The 22,909-nt window shown below is 37.3% G+C and overlaps 1 pseudogene; it reads right to left on the reverse strand.

Moving 5' to 3' along the window:
• Nucleotides 1-1,276: 1,276 nt before the first annotated feature.
• The window catches only part of LOC113750462, a 95,318-nt pseudogene continuing 73,685 nt past the window's right edge, over nucleotides 1,277-22,909 (reverse strand).

Raw genomic sequence — 22,909 nt, forward strand, 5'->3', positions numbered from 1 at the left:
CTCGGTTCTCGGCTAATTCCTACTTCTTTTCTTTCCTTAGTATGAGGGATATATAATCCCAATTAGGAGACAATTTTTAGCAGACTGGACTTGGTCATCTTTGGCCGTCTTATGCTTTTTCTATTGTTTTGTGCGAAAAGACAATTGGCAAAAGACAATTGGCAGGAACAATTAGTCATTCCTTGTAGTTTTGCATTATTCTTATTCCATCGAATTGAATCATCTCAATTGAGGAATGTACGCCGCAATTGTTTTTACGAATTCGCATGAGATTGTTCCAACAGAGATGAACTAAATCTCTTTTTCTAATCAAGAAGCAACGGAGGTTTTGGTTCATCTAAAAATTGTGAGATCGATTTAATTTTATTTATTCCTCTAATTTACTGGTATTTGCATATTCTCTGTTAATAATGTTTATGGTTGTTTCGTTGATTGAATATCCTGGACCCGGACGTTGAATTAATTTAGTAACCTAATGTCAATTGGAGCGTTAAATTCGTAATTATTTAATTGTTCTAAAATAGTGACAACTGGCATGATTGGGGTTGTGTCAGGGGAATACACAGGCTAATCTAAAATAACTCTGATAGTGTGTTATTTGGTTAGAATAGGGCTCCTCTAATACGTAAGGCAATTGGGGAATTAAATTTTACGGGCGTACCTGGGATTATTTCTCAATTAGAGTAGTAATTGACGGGCGTACCTCAGTCATCGATACAGTAAGGAGGAGTTGACTGTCATCGCTTGTTTGACAGTTATAACCTATTTATTAGTTCATAATTAGAATTACCTTTGCATCGAGGATTAATTAGGTGAACCATTGCCGAAGTTATTTCTTGGCTAGAGCTTAGTTATTGTTAATTTGGTTTTAATAATTTGTTATTTAATCTATTGTTGGCTATTTATTTTTATTCGAACATTTTAATTAATGTCATTGCTATAAAAAAACCCCCATAACTTGAACTTTAGTAGAAATGAATTACTCTCAATCCCAGTGGATTTGACCCTACTTACCCTATATACAAATTAACAAGTTCTCATGAATAAATTCTGGTATATTAGATTTAGCAAACTCTTTGGAGTCAGGGTGAATCTAGTAACTCATTGCACATCCAGAGTCCATGCTCCAGTGCTAGAATTAACTCGAAACTGCTTTTGTTGGCAATTAGGATTATCATTTTTATTATTGTACAGGCATCGACAACCTGTCAAATCTCAACTGTTGCTGCTCATCAAGTGGGAGGGTAACTCGTATATCTCATATTAATGGGCTTTTTCATGCCATTTTGCAAACAAGAGAAACAAGAGAACTTACACTCTCACATGAACTTAAGAGAACCATTCCACTTTGTGATGCCATTGCAACGAAGTCCTCATTTGTACAGCGCCGTACCCATTTTAATTTATCCCAAGAACATGTAAAGTAACATCTCCTGTTTGATCTGAATTAAACTAGAAATAGTTACAATTCAAGCAACAAAACTGAGAAGGGACAAACCAATTGTATTGCTATGATTCCAGTAGATCTGATCGATGAGAAGTAGTTCAGAGACACTTTCTTGACGTAACCATTCACAGTAAGCATTAAAAGAAATTGGTCTCCAGGAAATTCACTCACTGGAATGATTGATGTTATTCTCTCACCATCAGACAATGATAAGATCAGGATTTGGAGCAAAAACAAATTAACAGATATATGAAGGTTATAATCAGAAGCTTCTCTGCAGAAGTACATTCAGATACCTGAACTAGCGTTGCACCAGCTGCAGCTCGAGTGCATTCAGGAATTTTGTAGGCCCGAGCTGAGTAAACTATTCCCTTATCACTGCCAAGAATGGAAAAGCTCACAAGATGAACCAAATACATATACATGATCGAATAAGGGCTAATCACACATTAATCTGCTAAGGCAGAAAAGGATAAATGATAAAATATAGTAAGCATTACTGACACCAAAAAATACGCCATAGCCATTTCAGTAAGTAGAGGACAGAAAACACCTTCACCAAAAAACTAACAGTAAAAGTATGACTTGCAGAAGAATACCTGAAATACAAGACAAGGTCATGGGCATGACAGACGAGAAAATCAGACATGGTATCATTATCTCTGAGTTTTCCTACTGCTTTGCCAATAGTTCCCCGGTTTTGAAGATTAAAGGTATTAGACTTCATTCGTTTGACATAACCCTTCTTACTAATTGCCTGAAATTGAAACATGAAACCATTGGTGTAACAATGCAACAAAGAACAATGTGTGCCAAAATGGACAGAAGAAAGCTAAACTACCAATTAGCATTTCTTCATTGGGGATAACAACTATATCTTCAACTTGGCTGCTCTCTGAGTCCTCTAATGTCGAACGTCTTGGGGTCGAACATCTTTATTTCAATCGCTCCTTCTTCTATCAGCTAAATTGCATGAAGAAAATAATAGTTTTTTAAAAGTATGAACTGTAAAATGAATGGCAGCGAAACGAGCACTAACATATTCAATGCACATTACCGCAGCAATGAGGCCAAAAGAAGGGGACAAAATCAATGTAAGATTGAAAGTAATATTGTTTTAGGAAAAAAAAATTAATGTCAGAAAAGGTAAATTGGAGAGCATTTCAAGATATAATTGGATAATATCAGTCTCTTTGTCCAACAGCAGATAAACAAACTTCACCTCTATATTCACCAATTGATTCTTGGCTAAAGCTAGATTAGATGCAGATCAAAGTACTTTAATTGACTACCAAAGGCAATCCTGCAACATAAAACAAAACAAGATACAATTTCTTCTATACAACAATCTTACCTGAAGTATTTGCTTTTTGCTGGACAAAACCTCCAGCAATTTGGATATTTGAACTGTCAAAGATTTCCTATCATCAACAAATTTATTTCTCTGCATAATGGCAACACAAGTTTTCACTATCACAGGATAGTTCAGTTACAGCTCGAGAGATGCTATGATGCAGTAGTTAAAAGAACATCTAAAAGTGAAAAGGACTATGCGACAGAATTATGATAAATCTCAAGGAGTGTTAGTCTTCTCAGGCTAATATCCAAAATAGCTTCAGCTTGTTTCTCTGACAAATTGAATTCTGGAAAAAGAGCAAAGTTATCAGGTGTAAATTTTCATATATATACCTTGTTTTTATTTTTCAAGCCTCAGATGTAGAGAGTATACTTTCATTGATCTCATGAATATTATCTTGGTGATCTAAATCCTTGAATAAGAGCACTGTTAACACCAGTGCATGGCACTACAGAAATTACAAGATCCAAAAGAATTCAGCATGACCAAAAAATTAAAAAGTCGAAACCAAATCCTTACAAGATTGTCTCCCTAATCATTGATACAAAGATAAACAAGAGAATGGTGCAAAAATAGTTGTACAACCATTAAAGCACAGAAACAAGCAAGGAGGATCTACTTCCAGGAAAATATCTCCTCAAATGAGAAAGAAAACGCAGAAAACAGTTTCTTGTTGTCTTAGGAGATACATACAAGCCATGCACGTGTTTCCGACCAATGCAAGTTTTAGATAACACAACCTAGTAAATTTCTTTGTTTCCACTTGCACATTTTCATTTTCTAACTTGGTGATGGTTATAGTTTTCAGAGTTTCCTAAATTTTTCTTCTTGTTTCTTCCTGCACAAAACCACCTTGCTGTCAGGATTATTTTTACATGAAAAGAGTATAAAAGTGCACGTTAGTTTTTCAGCCTGCCCAGACCTATCCATTTTAGAAAGCATATTATTGCTGCCATTTCTATGTACATACATATAGATGTGTGTGAGTAAACTAGTGCTTGATGCAAACTGTCTGTGCAACTAATAAAAAGATAATAAAAATTCAATTTATTTTTGTGTTAAAGTAATAGTAGTTTAAAAGAGTTAAACTGTTTTGGTATTTTTAGGGAAACAGTAATTTTTTGTTAGAGATGTGTTAGTTAATGCAATAAGGTGGGTAGTTAAGATGATGTAATTCTCTTTAAAAATAAGGGTAGATTAGACAATACGTTAAATGATATGATTTTTTTACATCAAACCCCTTCCTCCTGCTTTATATATGGTAGGATAAGAAAAGATATGTGTGTGTGTCTATATATATATATACACACACATCACTTACATATAACTAGTTAGATAATTAAGGTGGTCTTTCTTACCACTTGCAAATCCTTCTTTACAAATCATCTTCATTTCTTGGTCAAGAGAACATAAGGGAAAAAATATCTTCAATCCATGCATATCCATCACTTACATATAACTAGTTAGAGAATTAAGGAGGTCTTTCTTACCACTTGCAAATCCTTCTTTACAAATCAACTTCATTTCTTAGTAAAGAGAACATAAGGAAAAGAATATCTTCAATCCATGCATATCGCTTACGCAAAACTAGTTCAGATCATAGAAGCTTATCAATAAGGTCTTTCTTCCTACTTGCAAATACTTTATTTGAAGGCATCTTAATTCCTAGTCCAAATAACATAGGGAAAAAATCTTCATTGCATCCAAATGCATCCAAGTGTGCAGCGAAACTCCTCTTGTTGATCTGAACAAAATCAGGGTAACTGCTTGCTGTCCTATTGTAGAAACAGAATCCAAAAGCTAAGTTGACATTGCATAGTACATCCTTGTTTACAACGTGGGAGAAAGTTGCTTTTACTTTGTGTGAATATTGCATTTATTCTTGATTATTAAACACTAGGTGGTGGATGTCAACATAAATTAGCAAGCACAATCAACTACAAATCTTTGACGATTTAAGAGTCAGAAACTTAAGAAAAGGACAACAAGAGTTCGATGATAAGAATATCACGACTTTTTCACCCCAACCAGACCAAATCAAGTTGCAATTTGAAAGCTTTTGCACCTTTAAGGAGGTACAGAGAATGCTCAATTAAGGTATTCAGTATTCAATAATGTTAAAGAAGCTAAGCAAATGTTGAAAGTTCCACCGTATTCTAAAATGGACTAAGGTCCATAATTTGAAAGAGATATAAACAGGATGGAAACTCTTCAAAGTATTCCTGTAATACTTAAATCTGAATAGTGCCAACAGTCAGAGTCTTATAATACCTAAATGCCTATGACGGTGAAATTTACTCAACCTTAGTCACTTCTTTGACTACAGCACGTATTTTACACTCCAAACAACAAAATGATAGTCATATTAGAGTTCAAACACCAGAGACCTATAGAATAAGAACTGTTCACATAATTCAGACCCTAAGTAATGCAATTTGCATTATCAAGTGAAGTGGCATGCAAATCTAGAACAAACCAAACATATGATTATCATTTTGTGCCCTTGTATGGTTTCCTGCATGCATGCGAGAAGAAAATGGTACATAAACAGAGCGTCATCAAGAAGCAAATTACCTCAAATTACCTTTCATCAATTGAGCTGTTGCCCCGGAATGACTTGAAGCCTACCTAATTATGTCAATCACTCTGTCCAAATTATCAAACCCCACAACGATACCCTAAGTTCATCACGCACCAAAAGGTGGAAAAAAAAACAATTAAAATGGGATATCAAGCACCATAACCACAAAACTTGGCAGCATAAAACAGGTGCAACAGCACCAAGAAGCAAGCCATCAACAACCAGTCCATCTTTCCCTGGAGAGGGAATAATTCCAAGCCTCCATGTGGATCGAGACATTCAAGTCAAAGAAACTGAGTTGAATATCAAAATAACAACCTAAAATAACTCAAGCGAATTAAGAGTACAGGACAAATGATTGAAACTTGTAGTGAAAGACGCATACTCCAGACAAATGGCACTATTTAAAAAACGTGATATGCGCGTGAATCCAACTTCCCCAGAACTAAAGCATACCTCAACAATATGATTTCTATCTTGTGCATGTGAAAGATTAAATCTACCACGCCTTTCAATCAGAGCATCTGAAGTCCAAGAAAGCCTGTGAACCGACAAAGAAAATTATAATTTAACCAGAGAAGTTTTGAAGGTATACATGTATATCTAGTCCACTTATTGAAGGACATTCGAAATGCATGTCTAGGCAAATAAAGAGATGCAAAATGCAGGAATGCCCAAGGTAAGGAATAATGTCTGTTCAAGACTGAACGACCTGAAACTTGGAATTTAACAATCTATAGATCCTGTAGACTGAATTCATTTCACAAATGAGTAAAACTACACAATCAATTGGATTCTGCAAAAGAAGAATTGCTATTGACCAGAATAAGTACGAAACAGCATTCAAGGATATAAGAAAAGTGTTAGGACCGGGCCAGGAAATAGACAAACTCAAGTTAGCACAAATTAGGCGGTATAACCGACCATATAATAGATAGGCGGTAGATACCAGCCATATAATAATTAGGCGGTAAAACCGACCATATAAAGACGGATAACAAAGCAAATAAAAGACACAGAAGATTTACGTGGTTCGGTCAAATTGACCTACGTCCACGGGCGAGGGAGGAGCAATATTTCTACTATGAAGAAGAAATACAAAAGCCGTAGGAAAGTGGTTCCTAGGCCAATAGGCACTTACAAAAGAGTTTAGAAAATATTCCTAAACTCAAAATAAGAGAGCCTAAAATATTTGACTGAATGGGCTAAATGACTTAAGAAGCTAATAGCCCATATAACTCTCTTAAGTGGTGCAATTAATTCCTTCATAAATCCCTTCTATTTATAGGCTCTCCAATGAAGCCTTCCTGCTGTCTGCTGCGATGTGGGATGAAAGGAAGAAAACTTCCTTACGCAGCATCTGATGTGGGACGAAGAATTTTGCCACACAAGGTCAAACCTTGCGGCTCAACAAATCTCCACCTTGGCATAATTTTGAGTCCCACCAAAAAACTGCTCCACCTTCTCCACATAAGCCCCAATAGGCTTAAATCACAAACAACGAACACCAACCAAGTCCAAGCACTGTTTGAACTTGTAAACTGGAAGAGGTTTCGTAAACATATCGGCTGGATTGTCCTTAGTATTGATTTTCTGAATAAGGACTTTTCCCTCAGCAATGATATCCCGAATGAAGTGATACTTCACATCAATATGTTTCGTCCTCTCATGATACATCTGATCTTTAGTCAAGTGTATGGCACTTTGACTATCACAGTGAATATCAGTAACACCTTGATATAGACTTAGCTCGCTAAATAAACTCTTCAACCACAAGGCTTCTTTGATTGCCTCGGTCACAGCCATATATTCTGCTTCAGTAGTAGACAAAGCTACGACAGGTTGTAGAGTAGCTTTCCAACTAACAGCACAACCGCCAATGCAAAATACATAGCCTGAAAGTGATCTTCTCCTGTCAAGATCCCCAGCGTAGTCTGAGTCTACAAAACCAACCAAAGTGTTATTATTTCTTCCAAACTCCAAACATGCATTTGAAGTACCTCGCAAGTATCTGAGAATCCACTTCACAGCTTGCCAATGTGCTTTACCAGGGCAAGACATATATCTGCTAACAACACTGACTGCATGTGAGATATCTGGACGAGTACAAACCATTGCATACATAATACTGCCGACTGCACTGGAATAAGGAACCCGTGCCATATAATCTTCCTCTTCATCTGATTGTGGTGATTAAGCAGCAGATAGCCGAAAATGGCTAGCAAGAGGAGTAGATACTGGTTTAGCATCTTTCATGCCAAAACGCTCCAAAACTTTCTCAAGGTAATTTTTCTGGGTCAAGAACAACTTCCCTACTCCTCGATCTCGCTTGATATCCATGCCAAGAATTTTCTTAGCTGCTCCCAAATCTTTCATTTCAAATTCACTATTTAACTGCAGTTTCAAAGTGTGAATTTCTGACAAATTCTTGGCAGCAATGAGCATGTCATCAACATAAAGCAGCAAATAAATGAAAGAACCATCATTTAACTTCCGGAAGTAAACACAACTATCATACATGCTCCTCAAATAACCATGACCCAACATAAAGGAATCAAACCTTTTATACCATTGTCTTGGAGACTGCTTCAATCCATATAAGGATTTCTTCAATAAGCAAACATGGTCTTCCTTACCTTCAATTTCAAAACCCTGGGGTTGTTTCATATAAATTTGTTCTTCAAGTTCGCCATGTAAGAAAGCTGTCTTAACATCAAGCTGCTCTAACTCCAAATCATACATGGCAACTAAAGCAAGCAAAACACGAATAGAGCTATGTTTAACAACAGGTGAAAACACATCATTAAAATCAATACCTTGTACCTGACTATAGCCCTTTGCAACCAATCGTGCTTTATATCTTGCATCTTCAACCCCTGGAATACCTTCCTTTTTCTTGAAGACCCATTTGCATCCAACAATTTTCTTAGCTGACGGCGGCTTTACAAGAACCCAAGTTTCATTACGATGAAGAGATTCAATTTCTTCATTCATCGCAATCAACCACTTTGCAGAATCATCACAAGAAACTGCTTCTGAATAGGTGGAAGGCTCACCAACTGCATCAGTTTCTTCTGCAACAGATAAAGCATATGCAACTAAATTTGCATATCTTTGTGGTGGTCGAATGTCTCTCCTTGCTCTATCTCTGGCTATGGAATACTCTTCTTCTTCTGAACTATCTTCAACAGTAGATTCAGGTGCATCTACTGGCACTTGTTGAATAGAAGATTTGGACTGAGAAGAACCAGAACTGCCAATATCAAGCTCCACCTGCTTCTGTGTACTATCAGTAGTACAAGGACTAGAAGACTCCTTCTTGGAAGATAACATAGACATTTCATCAAAAGTAACATCTCTACTGATCACAAATTTTGGAGATTTGGGATCAGGACACCATAATCTGTATCCTTTCACCCCAGAAGCATACCCAAGAAAAATGCACTTTTTAGCTCTAGGCTCCAATTTTCCATCATTCACGTGCATGTATGCTGGACATCCAAAAACTTTTAAATTTGAGTAATCAGCAGGAGTACCTGACCAAACTTCCTCAGGAGTTTTGAAATCAAGAGATGCAAAAGGAGAACGGTTGACAATATAACAGGCCATATTGATCGCCTCTGCCCAAAAGTCGTTTGTCAACCCTGCATTAGAGATCATACACCTTGCTCTCTCCAAAAGAGTTCTGTTCATACGTTCGGCCACACCATTTTGTTGAGGCGTCATCCTGACGGTGTGATGCCGAACAATTCCTTCATTCTTGCAGAATTCATTAATTTCACCTCCACAAAATTCCATGCCATTATCTGTTCTCAACCGCTTAATGTGTTTTCCTGTTTGCTTCTCAATCAAAACTTTCCATTGCTTGAAAGTTAGGAAAACATCATTTTTATGCTTAAGAAAATATACCCAAACTTTTCTTGAATAATCATCAATGAAAGTCAACATGTACCTGGCACCTCCTTTAGAAGAAGCACGAGAAGGCCCCCAGAGGTCTGAATGAATGTAGTCCAAAGTTCCTTTTGTCCTGTGAACTGCCGGCAACTGGAAGCTAACTTTCTTCTGCTTTCCAAAAATGCAATGTTCACAAAGTCCCATCTTTCCAATACTTTGACTACCAAGAAGACCTCGTTTGCATAAAATAGATAAGCCTTTCTCGCTCATGTGCCCCAATCTCATGTGCCATAATTTGGTAAAATCAGAATCAGACAAAGTTGATGTAGAAACAGCAGCAGCACCTGTAACAGTAGATCCCTGCAAAATATATAAAGTACCAGATCTGTGTGCCTTCATAACAACAAGAGCTCATCGACTGATTTTGAGAACTCCATCTCCACCTGAATACCTGCACCCAATAGACTCAAGAGTGCCTAAAGAGATGAGATTTTTCTTCAAATCTGGAACATGTCTAACATCTGTGAGCGTCCTCACAATACCATCGTACATTTTAATCCGGATTGTGCCTTTGCCAACAACTTTACAAACAGCGTTGTTGCCCATTAAGACAACTCCACCTTCAGTTGATTCATATGTTGAAAACCAGTCCCTATTGGGACACATATGATATGAACAACCCGAATCTAAAATCCACTCATTGTTAGACCTAAAAATATTTTCCGTTGCACAGAAAATGGTTCCATCATTCTCATCAGCTGCTATACTAGCTTCAGCGGATTCAGTATTTTTCTCAACAAATTTCCCTTTTTGCTTTTCTTTATTTTTCAATTTAAAGCAATCAGAGATAACATGGCCCTTCTTTTTACAATAATTGCACACCACATTTTTATGTCTGGACTTGGATCTACTTCTATTTTCTGTGTTTCTCTTTTCAGATCTACCCCGAACAAACAAGCCATCGGCTTGACTCCCACTAGTTTCCCCAGTAATGTCCCTATCTATCTGCTCTTTAGATTTTAATGCAGATTTAATTTCCCGATACGAAATTGTTTCCTTTCCATAAATCATAGTATCGCGGAAATGCTTAAAAGATTGGGGAAGGGAACACAAAAGCAATAGGGCTTGATCTTCATCATCAATTTTCGAATCTATATTTCCCAAATCCATAATAATGGAATCAAATTTATCAAGATGGGAGAGTATAGATGTACCTTCAGACATCCGAAGCATGTACAAACTCTGCTTCAAATATAGCCGATTCTCGACTGTCTTCTTCATATACAAGGCTTTCAATTTATTCCACATAGCCTTGGCTGAAGTCTCCGTTGCTACCTCACGCAATACCTCATCGGAGAGATTTAAGATTATGCTGGATCTGGCCTTCTTATCCATATCGGCGAAATCCGCATCCTTTACATCTTCTGGTTTGTTCTCGATTCCGTGAATCGCTAGATCAACTCCGTCTTAAACAAGAATGGCCTCCATCTTGAGCTGCCACATTCCGAAGTTGACATTTCTGTCGAATTTCTCGACAACCGTCTTTGTTATCGTCATTGTTGCCACAAAATCTGTAACGTGAAGTTTGTCTCAAAAAACTGGCCAAACCAATATGCAAGTCTCGTGAGCGGGCCCCACAGGGTGAGCGAATCCCACGAGATAAGCGGGCCCCACGGATAAACGGATCCCACAGGGTGAGCGGGCCCCACAGGATGGATGGACCCCACCAGATGAACGGGCCCCACCAGATGAACCTGTCTTGCAAAATATAATAACCAGCTCTGATACCAGTTTGTTAGGACCGGGCCAGGAAATAGACAAACTCAAGTTAGCACAAATTAGGCGGTATAACCGACCATATAATAGATAGGCGGTAGATACCAGCCATATAATAATTAGGCGGTAAAACCGACCATATAAAGACGGATAACAAAGCAAATAAAAGACACAGAAGATTTACGTGGTTCGGTCAAATTGACCTACGTCCACGGGCGAGGGAGGAGCAATATTTCTACTATGAAGAAGAAATACAAAAGCCGTAGGAAAGTGGTTCCTAGGCCAATAGGCACTTACAAAAGAGTTTAGAAAATATTCCTAAACTCAAATCAAGAGAGCCTAAAATATTTGACTGAATGGGCTAAATGACTCAAGAAGCTAATAGCCCATATTACTCTCTTGAGTGGTGCAATTTATTCCTTCATAAATCCCTTCTATTTATAGGCTCTCCAATGAAGCCTTCCTGCTGTCTGCTGCGATGTGGGATGAAAGGAAGAAAACTTCCTTACGCAGCATCTGATGTGGGACGAAGAATTTTGCCACACAAGGTCAAACCTTGCGGCTTAACAAAAAGACTATCAGTTGTATAATTTAAATATGCACACAGCCAAGCCACTCCCTAAAGAAGACAAAGAGTTCAAGGATAATAGGACAAGATATATAAAGACACGCAACAAATAAGCCGTAATAACAGATAAAAAAAAACATTTAGTAATTGTAGGAATTAAATCAAGATTATTATTTGTTAGTTGGAGTTGGTTGGAATTAGTATAGTTCAGGGCTACGTCTAGCTAATTGAGTTCCAGTCTAACTAGGATGCTTGATTTCCAATTCCAATGTGGTCTCTGATTATGGAGACTTGGTGCCTATATATACATATGTGTAGTACTAGTCTGATGTGTGTGTCCTATGTAAAGTAGCCGAGAGACTTATAAAGAAATATTGGTTTTGCCTCCTAAAGCTTTTCATAGTTCTGCTGCTGTTTCGTTGCCTCGGTTCGTCAGAAACAATACAATTGCTTATCCCTTTTTTTATTCCTTATCCTTCGCTGCCCAATTAATTCATTGAGTGAAATTTATTTCTTGTTATCCTGTGGGTTATATTTCTACAAAGTGACATCAGAGCTTTGTTTGAGATCCTGAGAAATTAAAATATGGATCCAAATTATTTGCACAATTGTCACGTTTTTATCTTCGATGGTAAAAACGATTTTGAGGCTTGGAGATCGATGATGAAGAATTTTTTTCAAAATATTGGAGTTTGGAATATTGTCGAAACAAGATATACAGAGCCGATAGAAGGTATCGAATTATCAAGCGATGCAGTTAAAGAATTAGAGAGAAATAGACAGTTGGATTGCAAGGCAATATACTATCTCAACACTCAAGTCCAGTTGCATGTTGCCAAAAAATTTATACATGCAAAGTCGGCAAAAGAGGCTTGGACAATTTTGGTGAACTCAAATCGGGGTGCTGCTAATGTGAGAAAAATCAGATTGCAAGAACTTAGGAGACAATTTGAGTTGGCCCAGATGAAATTTACGGAGTCAGTTAAAGATTTTATTGGCACAATTAAAGAAATTGTCAATGATATGGAGTCCAATGGTGAGAATTTGGAAGAGGTTAGAGTGGTTGAAAAAGTTCTGAGATCTCTAACTGCCAAATTTCACACCAAGAAGACGGTCCTTGAAGCCACAAAGGACCTTGACAATTTGTCACTTGCTGAATTGGAAGGTGAATTGCTGACATATGAGATGTCCCTGAATCAGCAGCCATCAGATACAGTAGAGGAGGTGTTACAAGCCAAGGTGGATCACCCAAAAGGAAAAGAGGGGGTGAATCGTATGGACACAAATCAAAGGGGCCAGAACTTCAGAGGTAGAGGTCGTGAAGGCAGAGATAACTTTCATGGTCGTGAAAGAGGTAATTATTCTTACCAACCTAGAAATAATTCTAATAGGGATCAGAAAAACAATCAACAGGAAAGTCAAAGAAATAATTTTCAAAGGCGTGATAGATCTAATGTCCAATGTTATAATTATGGTAAAATTGGTCATTATCAGAATGAATGTTGGTCCAATAAAGAGGTGCATGCTAAAGTGGCTGAAAATAGTAGTGATAGAGAGGAGACCTTATTGTTTTCTAGTTCTATAGCTGAAGAGTCTATGAAGAATGATTGGCTTATTGATTCTGGTTGTAGTAATCATATGTGTGGTAAAAAAGAGATGTTTTCTGACCTGGATGAATCTTTTCATGCATCTGTGAGATTTGGAAACAATGAAAAAGTGCCTGTTCTTGGAAAAGGAAAAATCAGAATTATCTTGCAAGATGGGTCTTCGTATTTTATTTCTGATGTTTTCTATGTGCCAAGTTTATATCACAATTTGTTGAGCTTGGGACAATTGTCTGAGAATGGTTATGATCTGCATTTTAAATATGGTGATGGCACCATAAGTGATGAAAAATTGGGATTAATTGCCAAGGTAAAAATGAACCGTAGTCGTTTGTGGCCTCTTTCTCTTAACTGTGGTGATTTACCTTGCTTTAATTCCATGACTTGTGATGATTCTTGGTTATGGCATATGCGTTTTGGTCATTTGAATTTTGGGAGTTTGAAATTTCTTGCAAGAAAGAAATTAGTTATTGGGTTGCCTTCTGTTGAGTTTCCTAATAAGAAGTGTGAGTCTTGTATTTTGGGAAAGAAGCACAGAGATCCTTTTCCAAAAAGCAAGGCTTGGAGGGCTAATCGACTGCTGGAACTGATTCATTCAGATTTATGCTCAGTTGAAGTTCCTTCCAATGGTGGTAGTAAGTATTTTATTACCTTCATTGATGATTTCAGTAGGAAGACATGGGTGTATTTTTTAAGAAATAAATCCGATGCATGTGATGTGTTTAAAAAGTTCAAATATTATGTAGAGAAGCAGAGTGGCTACTTTATTAAAACTTTGAGAACTGACAGAGGCACTGAGTATCTTGTTTGTGATGACTATTTGGTGGAAAATGGTATAAAACATCAATTGACAGCTAGATATACACCTCAGCAAAATGGTGTGGCAGAAAGGAAGAATAGGACTGTGATGGATATGGTGAGGTCTATGATGCACTCCAAAGGTATTCCTAAATCCTTCTGGGCAGAAGCAGTATTCTGTGCTATTCATGTTTTGAACAGGTGTCCTACTAGATGCAATTTTGGGAAGACCCCACAAGAGGTTTGGACTGGCATGAAACCGGATATTTCTCATTTCAAGATATTTGGATGTCTTGCATATGCGCATGTTCCAGATCATTTGAGGAAGAAATTGGATGACAAAGCAGAGAAGTGTATTTTTATTGGCTATAGTCATGAGACTAAAGGATATAAATTATTCAATCCAAAGACAGGAAAGGTGATTGTTAGCAGAGATGTGACTTTTGATGAACATGGAGCTTGGGATTGGTTCAAACAAGATCCCGAGACATCACCAAAGCACCCATCTATTTCTCCCATTATGGGACCAAGTGCTAATAAGTAAGTAGTGGAGCAAGTTGTGCAGCCTCATGGTGATCCTTCACCTTCCGCTATTCAGGCTGAGACATCCAGTCGACCACAGAGAGAACGCCGCATGCCAGCCCGATTTGATGATTATGCTGTTGGTAAAGATAACGATTTAACTGATGAAGAGATTGTGAATTTTGCTCTTTTTGCAGATTGTGAGCCTGTCTCATTTGAAGAAGCTGCCAAAGATGATCGTTGGGTTCGTGCAATAGATGAAGAAATTCATGCTATTGAGAAAAATGATACATGGGAGTTGACCACTATTCCACCTGAAAAGAAGCCAATTGGAGTGAAATGGGTATATAAGACCAAGTATAAGCCAACAGAAGAGGTGGATCGCTTTAAAGCGAGATTGATTGTCAAAGGCTATAAATAGAAGGCAGGTATTGATTATTTTGAAATTTTTGCACCAGTTGCCAGACTTGATACGATTCGTATGATTGTATCACTTGCTGCAAATAATTGCTGGAAAATTCATCAAATGGATGTGAAATCTGCATTTTTAAATGGTTTTCTTGAAGAAGAGGTATATGTTGAGCAGCCTGCAGGTTATATTAGAAAGGGTCAAGAAGACAAAGTATATAGATTGAAAAAGGCATTATATGGTTTGAAACAAGCTCCTAGAGCTTGGTACACTCGCATTGATACCTATTTTGTTGAGCATGGTTTTCTGAGATGTCCATATGAGCATACTTTGTACATCAAATTCAACCCTGAAGGAGATGTCCTTATTGTATGCTTGTATGTGGATGACTTGATATTTACAAGCAACAATTCCAAACTAATTTCTGAATTCAGGGAGGCCATGATTAGTCAATTTGAGATGACAGATTTGGGATTGATGTCTTATGTTCTTGGTATTGAGGTTCATCAGTTGGATGATGGAATTTTTATTTCACAAAGGAAGTATGCAAATGATATTCTAAAGAAGTTTAAGATGGATGTGGCTAAACCAATGATGACGCCGATTGAAGAAAAATTGAAATTAACCAAAGATGGTACTGGTGATTTTGTTGATGCTACTTATTTTAGGAGGTTGGTGGGGAGTCTCAGGTATTTAACTTCTACGAGGCCTGACATCACCTATGGAGTTGGTTTGATTAGTAGATTCATGGAATCTCCACGCCAGTCTCACTTGCAGGCTGCTAAGAGAATTTTGAGATACGTTCAAGGTACGCAATCTAACGGTATATTTTATTCATCTTCACATGATAACAACCTTGTTGGATACACTGATAGTGATTGGGCTGGTGACACAATACAAAGGAGAAGCACTTCTGGTTATGCATTTTACTTGGGATCTGGTGTATTTTCTTGGTCCTCAAAGAAACAACAGGTGGTTGCATTGTCCACAGCAGAAGCGGAGTACATGGCAGACACAAGTAGTGCTACTCAAGCACTTTGGTTGCGGAGAATGCTCGGATTTTTACAACACAAGCAAGACGGTCCTACCAAAAATATTTTGTGATAGTTTGTCTGCTATTGAGTTGACAAAAAATCCAGTTTTTCATGGACGCAGCAAGCATATTGACATCAAGTATCATTTTATTCGTGAGTTAGTTCAAGAGCAAGAAATTGTCATTGATTATTGTAGAAGTGAAGATCAAGTAGCTGATATTTTGACAAAGCTGCTCAAATTGGAGATGTTCATGAAATTGAAGAAGATGCTCGGCATGGTGAAATTTGAAGATCTTGATTTAAGGGAGGCAATGGAGGAATTAAATCAAGATTATTATTTGTTAGTTGGAGTTGGTTGGAATTAGTATAGTTCAGGGCTACATCCAGCTAATTGAGTTCCAGTCTAACTAGGATGCTTGATTTCCAATTCCAATGTGGTCTCTGATTATGGAGACTTGGTGCCTATATATACATATGTGTAGTACTAGTCTGATGTGTGTGTCATATGTAAAGTAGCCGAGAGACTTATAAAGAAATATTGGTTTTGCCTCCTAAAGCTTTTCATAGTTCTGCTGCTGTTTCGTTGCCTCGGTTCGTCAGAAACAATACAATTGCTTATCCCTTTTTTATTCCTTATCCTTCGCTGCCCAATTAATTCATTGAGTGAAATTTATTTCTTGTTATCCTGTGGGTTATATTTCTACAGTAATCCTATGTATCACAAAAAAATAGAGCCATAATAAGAATGAATCACCTGGAGCAATTCCTTCAATCCCATAACTTTAGGCTGGCCACTAAGAATACTGTGAGCCAAAAATCACGAGAAGAATGAATAAGAATTGATCAGATATTGTATTTGAATAGCACAAAGAAGAGGAATAACCTGTGGTTATGAAACTAAGACATGTTTTGATCCCCCACAAAATGAATCAATTGCAACACAACAAAAGCCTAATTTCTCTTTCATTTTTATGTGAAGGAGAAATCTAGCTATTGATTACTATGCATTATAAAGCATTGGAAGTGTTGTTTTACTTGTTGTTAAGGATAAAAACCACTACACTTGTCATTTGTACATGTGTGCGCACACATACATGTCGAGAAAGAAACAAAGGTCGAAAAACGAACTCTGCAAAGGGATGGTTGTCATTACTAGCAAAGAACCAATAACAAAATGGAACCAACCTGTTACTGGTAAAGACCCAATAACATGACGGAACCAACTTGTACACTAGAACAGAAATTAAACTTAAATTAATATTTCAATGTAGTCATGCTAATTTTTTGGCTTACCGTGTTCCTGTCTTTCAAAATAGATTAGCCAACAAGACCTTTTCATAGTAAGCAGTCTATTGAATAAGCCCATCATAAGTTAGCTAGTATTACACAAACTGCAAAAATTATCACAGAAAACGACTAATCATCTGGAAACGACTCACCCCACCATGTTACAGTTGAAACTGGATTGAAGAGCGGTCATTCGATAAAGATTGTTCAGTACAATAGATGGTGCGGAACCCCTCTTAAGCTGGAGAAAAGAAATGAGCAAAGTTTCTTAATCTCAATTTTGCATAAGGTTCATAGTCATTAGATCAAACAAAAAATGCATGGCTCCAACAAATCAAAGCTAAAGACATTAATGATAAACTGATTAATACCTCAATAACAATCTGCATTCCAGAACGATCACTCTCATCACGGATATCACTGATACCTTCTAATTTCTGAAACAAGAAAACATGAGAAAAGAGGATAAAGCCTGATTCTGTCCCCAGTTCCAACAGAGACAAATAAATCAAGAGCACAAGAGTCCCAGCCATCTGCTCTTAGCTCATGTTGGGAACCTTCTCTATGCTTCTTGAATGTAAGGGTGACATCTAACATAAACCATTACAAAAGCAAGATTACAGCAATAGATGCCCAAAGTTAAACCAAGGCTTTACAAGAACCACTTCTAGTATTGATAAGCAATCATGCTATATAAAGACATAGTCACTCCAAAAATTCCTGGAAAGAAGAAATTTTATTTCTCAAGACATACTTCACAATTATTCTCCTAGTAGTCCCAAATAATAGTCTGCATAATATCGACCAAATTTAAAATTCTGGAGTCCTAGTCAAACATTCAGTTTACAAAATCGTAGCAAAATCATACAAGTGAGCACACGTCCTGACATTTAAATTACCTAGAACCAACTGTATGTGGGTTCCAAGTTCCAACATGTAAGACTAAAACTATTTTGAGCGGACCAGTTTAAAGGTTAAGTTCCATGACATGCAAGAAACAGCTTTCCTTAATCGTAGAATTTGAGCCAAGAAAGAGCTGTAACACCGAAATATAGCAAGTCTTTAATATCCATATGGTAGAGGCAGTCCCTGTATTTATTTGAGGCTTTACCGTTCGAGAAAGGACTAGCAAGAGAACCCTAAAGGCGATACATCTCATATTAGAGTAAGTGAGGAACCGCCGTCCTCACAAATTACAAGTAAATTGGACTGTACAATTTCCCTCACTTGCCAATCAGATCATTGCACATACAAACTATTCCCTGGACATTGTTCAGTGATAGTACGCATGAAATTATCTAAACCTTGTAGACTAGACAAAGAAAGTAAAGGTATTTCCAGATTGAAAACTTAAATAATATGTCCATATTTAAGAGTGGAAATAAATGGCAGAAGGAATAATCAAGATGAAAGAGAAAGTATATGATATGCTGTCAGACCATTGATCTTGATTGAAATTACGGTACCATCAGAAAATCATAAAAAAGAGAAGATGATGGGCAAAAAGAATGGAATATAAGCATCAAAATACATTTACTCCAAGGGAAGGACCAGAACAATTAAGGGAAGAATGATGATTGTTCCAAAAAAATGCTGATTTTAAAGACAAACAGATTGCTTTTGAGGAAAACAAGGATGATACCTTATTTTCTACAAGATGGGCAATGTTCTCAACCAAAGAAGCTTTACTGGTCTGATACGGGATCTGTTTCATTAACCAAAGCAAGGAAAAAAAAATAACACACAATAAGTATATTGTTATTATAATTCAAAAAGTGCATAGATATTATTAAGGATAAGAAAAAAAAACCTCTTTTATAATAATTGCTGTTTTCTTGGTTTTGAAATCAAGAGTTTCAACATCAGTCTTTCCTCTTACAATTACACGTCCCCTACCCGTTCGATATGCTTCTAAAATTCTTGAAAACATACATTCATTTCAGAATATTAAAAAAGTTAATGTTTGCATAGTACACATAGATAAGCTAGAACACGCGTGAGACAGCAATGAAATAAGACAAGAAGACCCTACCCGATGTTACCCATTATTGTTCCTCCTGTTGGGAAGTCTGGTCCAGGCATGTACTCGAGCAGTTCTTGTAGCTGTTACAGAGTGGAGAGGACGACCATAATGAGATCAAATAGATGTAGCAATAGCAATTATCAACTTTCTTCCAACCATATCTCAAGTTTGAGACCAACAACTGTAAGAGATAAAAGCTTGAATTCAACAATATAATCAGCAAATATGTGATCAAAATCCTATAACTCACGTCTTACCATCAGTTCATGTTTAAGCATCCAAATTTTAAACTCATTTACCAGAAAATTTTTCTGCTCACATCAAATAAATTATACTCTTCGTACTCAAATCCTGTTCCCTCCATGTAAACAAATATTCCCACACGTCTAATAGTGTCGTGTTTAGGATTACCATAGTATGCAGGCTGTTGACTTTTGTGGTAGTAATTCAAGCCCACAATTGATGACAAATTTTGGCAAAAATTTAATCCCACATCGGTGGCTTAGCTTTGAAGAGAGGTACTTGTTAGCTATAAATAATCACTCCCTCTCCTCAATTCAATTGTACCAAAAACAAAAGAATTACACCAAAAAGGATTTTGTAATTCTTTTGAAATTCTTTCTTCTCCTAAATTATAAGAGCAGGCTGCTTGAGTGGTGGTCAGAGATTAGGTAAAATTTGCCGAACTCCGTTATCAATTTTTCGGGTGCGTTCTTTCCTTATCTCTTTTATTTATTCCGCACTTATTTAGTAGTTTCTTTTCTATTGTAGTATAGTATTCAATATATTTGTCTACATTTGTCGGGTTTATTTGTAGTGTTTTATACGGTTCATTTGGGTGTATTTTCTTATTCGTGTGTACGTATTATTTATATATACACGGATCTAGTTGTGATAATACACCGTGCATGTAAATTCTGTCTAGAAGACTGAGTTTTAAGTGGGGCCGCTTGTGACCCCTCCAGCCTTTCCTGGAAATTTACTTGGAATGGTAATTCTGTCTAAGGAGATTGTTTCGACGATCTTTCCTGAAAATTATTGAATCGGTTTAATCACTAGTTGTATTTTTTGAGTGAAAAATTACCCAGTTTCCCCAACAAGTGGTATCAGAGCCGAAGGTTCGTGCTTTGGCTTGTTTGTAGTTTGTTATATTGAATACTATCATTTGAATCTGTAATGGCATCCGACAATTCCACGTCAAAAATTATATTTGGGGCATCGGCTTCCTCGTTTATATGGTTGAGGACTTCAATGTCAAGTTCGAAACTGGCGATGGAAATATTTGACGGTACTGGCTATTTCGGCATGTAGCAAGGCAAAGTCATAGACTCCTTTTTCCAACAGGGTCTTGACATTGCCATTGAAGAAAAGAAACCAGATGACATAGAAGAGAAGGAGTGGAGTACCATAAATCGGTTGGCATGCGGAACTATTCGATCGTGTTTGTCCAGAGAGCAAAAATATGCTTTCAAGAACGAGACTTCTGCATGAAAATTGTGGAGGGCATTGGAGGAGAAATTTCTGAAGAAAAGTGGTCAGAATAAACTCCTAATGAAGAAAAGATTGTTCCGATTCGATTACCAACCAGGTACTACTATGAATGAACACATCACTATGTTTAATCAGTTAGTGGCAGACCTGTTAAATTTAGATGTGAAATTTGAAAATAAAGATTTGCTTTAATGTTGTTGTCATCCCTTCCTAATGAATTTAAACATTTGGAAACTACGTTACTTCATGGGAAGGAGAATATGTCTTTAGATGTTGTATGTTCTGCTTTGTATAGTCATGAATTGAGAAAGCAGGATAAAATGAAAAAGAAAGTAGCTACAACAGATGAAGCGTTAGTGGCAAGAGGTCATTAACAAAGCCAATCAAAGGGGAGAAGAAGAAGGTCCAAATCGAAAAGATGAGTGTTCTTTCTGTCGTGAAAAAGGACACTGGAAGAATTACTGTCCAAAGTTAAAGAAGAAAGGGAAAACTCTGCAAGACGTAAATGTTGCCGAATGCAAAAGTGATGCAGAATCAGATTTCTCTTTGGCTGTATCACCTTTAACATCCCATCCAGATGAGTGAATTTTGGATTCAACTTGTACCTACCATATGTCTCCCATGCGGGAGTGGTTCTTTGAATTTGAAGAACTTGATGATGGAGTTGTGTACATGGAAAATGACAATCCATATAAAACAGGTGGGATAGGTTCAATCAAGCTGCGTAATCATAATGGATCCACTAGAATCTTGAAAGATGTTCGGTACGTGCCGAATTTGAAGAGTAATCTCATCTCCTTGGGACTCTTGGAGTCAAAAGGCCTGGAAGTGAAGATGCGAGATGGAATTCTTAAAGTAACTTCGGGAGCACTTGTGATGTTGAAAGGTGTGAGGAAGAATAATCTGTATTACTACCAAGGTAGTACGGTTGTTGGGACAGCAGCAGCAGCAACATCTTCCAGTAACAAGAAGGATGCGGAGGCAACAAAGTTATGGCACATGCGATTAGGACATGCTGGTGAAAAATCCTTGCAAAATCTTGTCAAACAAGGATTATTGAAAGGTACGAAAGTTTACAAATTAAAATTTTGTGAGCATTATGTTCTGGGAAAACAAAGAAGAGTGAAATTTGGCACTGGTATCCATAATATCAAGGGTATTTTGGATTATGTATATTCAGATGTGTGGGGACCTGCCAAGACTCCATCCCTTGGTGGCAGGTACTATTTTATCACTTTTATTGATGATTTTTTCAGAAGAGTTTGGGTGTTTACTATGAAGAACAAGGATGAAGTGCTAGGAATTTTTCTTAAATGGAAAGCTCAGGTTGAAAACCAGACGGGAAGAAAGATCAAGGTTCTCCAAACAGACAACGGTGGAGAATACAAGAGTGATCCCTTCCAAAAGATATGCCAAGAGTGTAGCATAGTTCGGCACTTCACAGTTAGAAGAACACCGTAGCAGAATGGGGTGTCAGAGCGTATGAACAAGACACTAGTGGAGAAAGTACGATTCATGCTGTCTAATGCTGAGTTAGACAGAAAGTTTTGGGCTGAGACTGTGACATACGTTCAACATCTCGTCAATCGCTTGTCATCATCTACAATAGACGGCAAGACTCCATTAGAGGTATGGTCTGAAAAACCTGCAACATATTATGATTCTTTGCGTATTTTTTGTTCTACTGCATATTTATCATGTAAATGAATCAAAGTTGGATCCATGAGCAAAGAAGTCTCTCTTTATGGGATTTAATGCTGGAGTTAAGGGATACCGGTTGTGGTGTCTAGAAGCAAAGAAGACCATTATCAGCAGAGATGTTACTTTTGATGAATCTGTCATGTTGAATAAGGTAACACAAGATGGAACCAGTGGTACTCCGCAACAAGTGGAGTGTACGCCGAAACAGGTGAAGTTTAAGTAAATAATAGTGAGTCCAACAAATAGCACCATCAGTGACTCTCCCATGGCATAAGAGGAGTCAGATGAGGAAGAGGTTTCAACCCAAGAACCTCAACAGCAGCAAGAGTCAATTGCCGTTAATAGGCCAAGACCAGAAATTCAAAAACCTGCTCGTTTTGTTGACATGGTGGTCTATGCACTTCCAGTTGTTGATGA

Source organism: Coffea eugenioides, chromosome 10 (assembly GCF_003713205.1).
Source record: "Coffea eugenioides isolate CCC68of chromosome 10, Ceug_1.0, whole genome shotgun sequence".
In the NCBI taxonomy this organism is placed as follows: domain Eukaryota; kingdom Viridiplantae; phylum Streptophyta; class Magnoliopsida; order Gentianales; family Rubiaceae; genus Coffea; species Coffea eugenioides.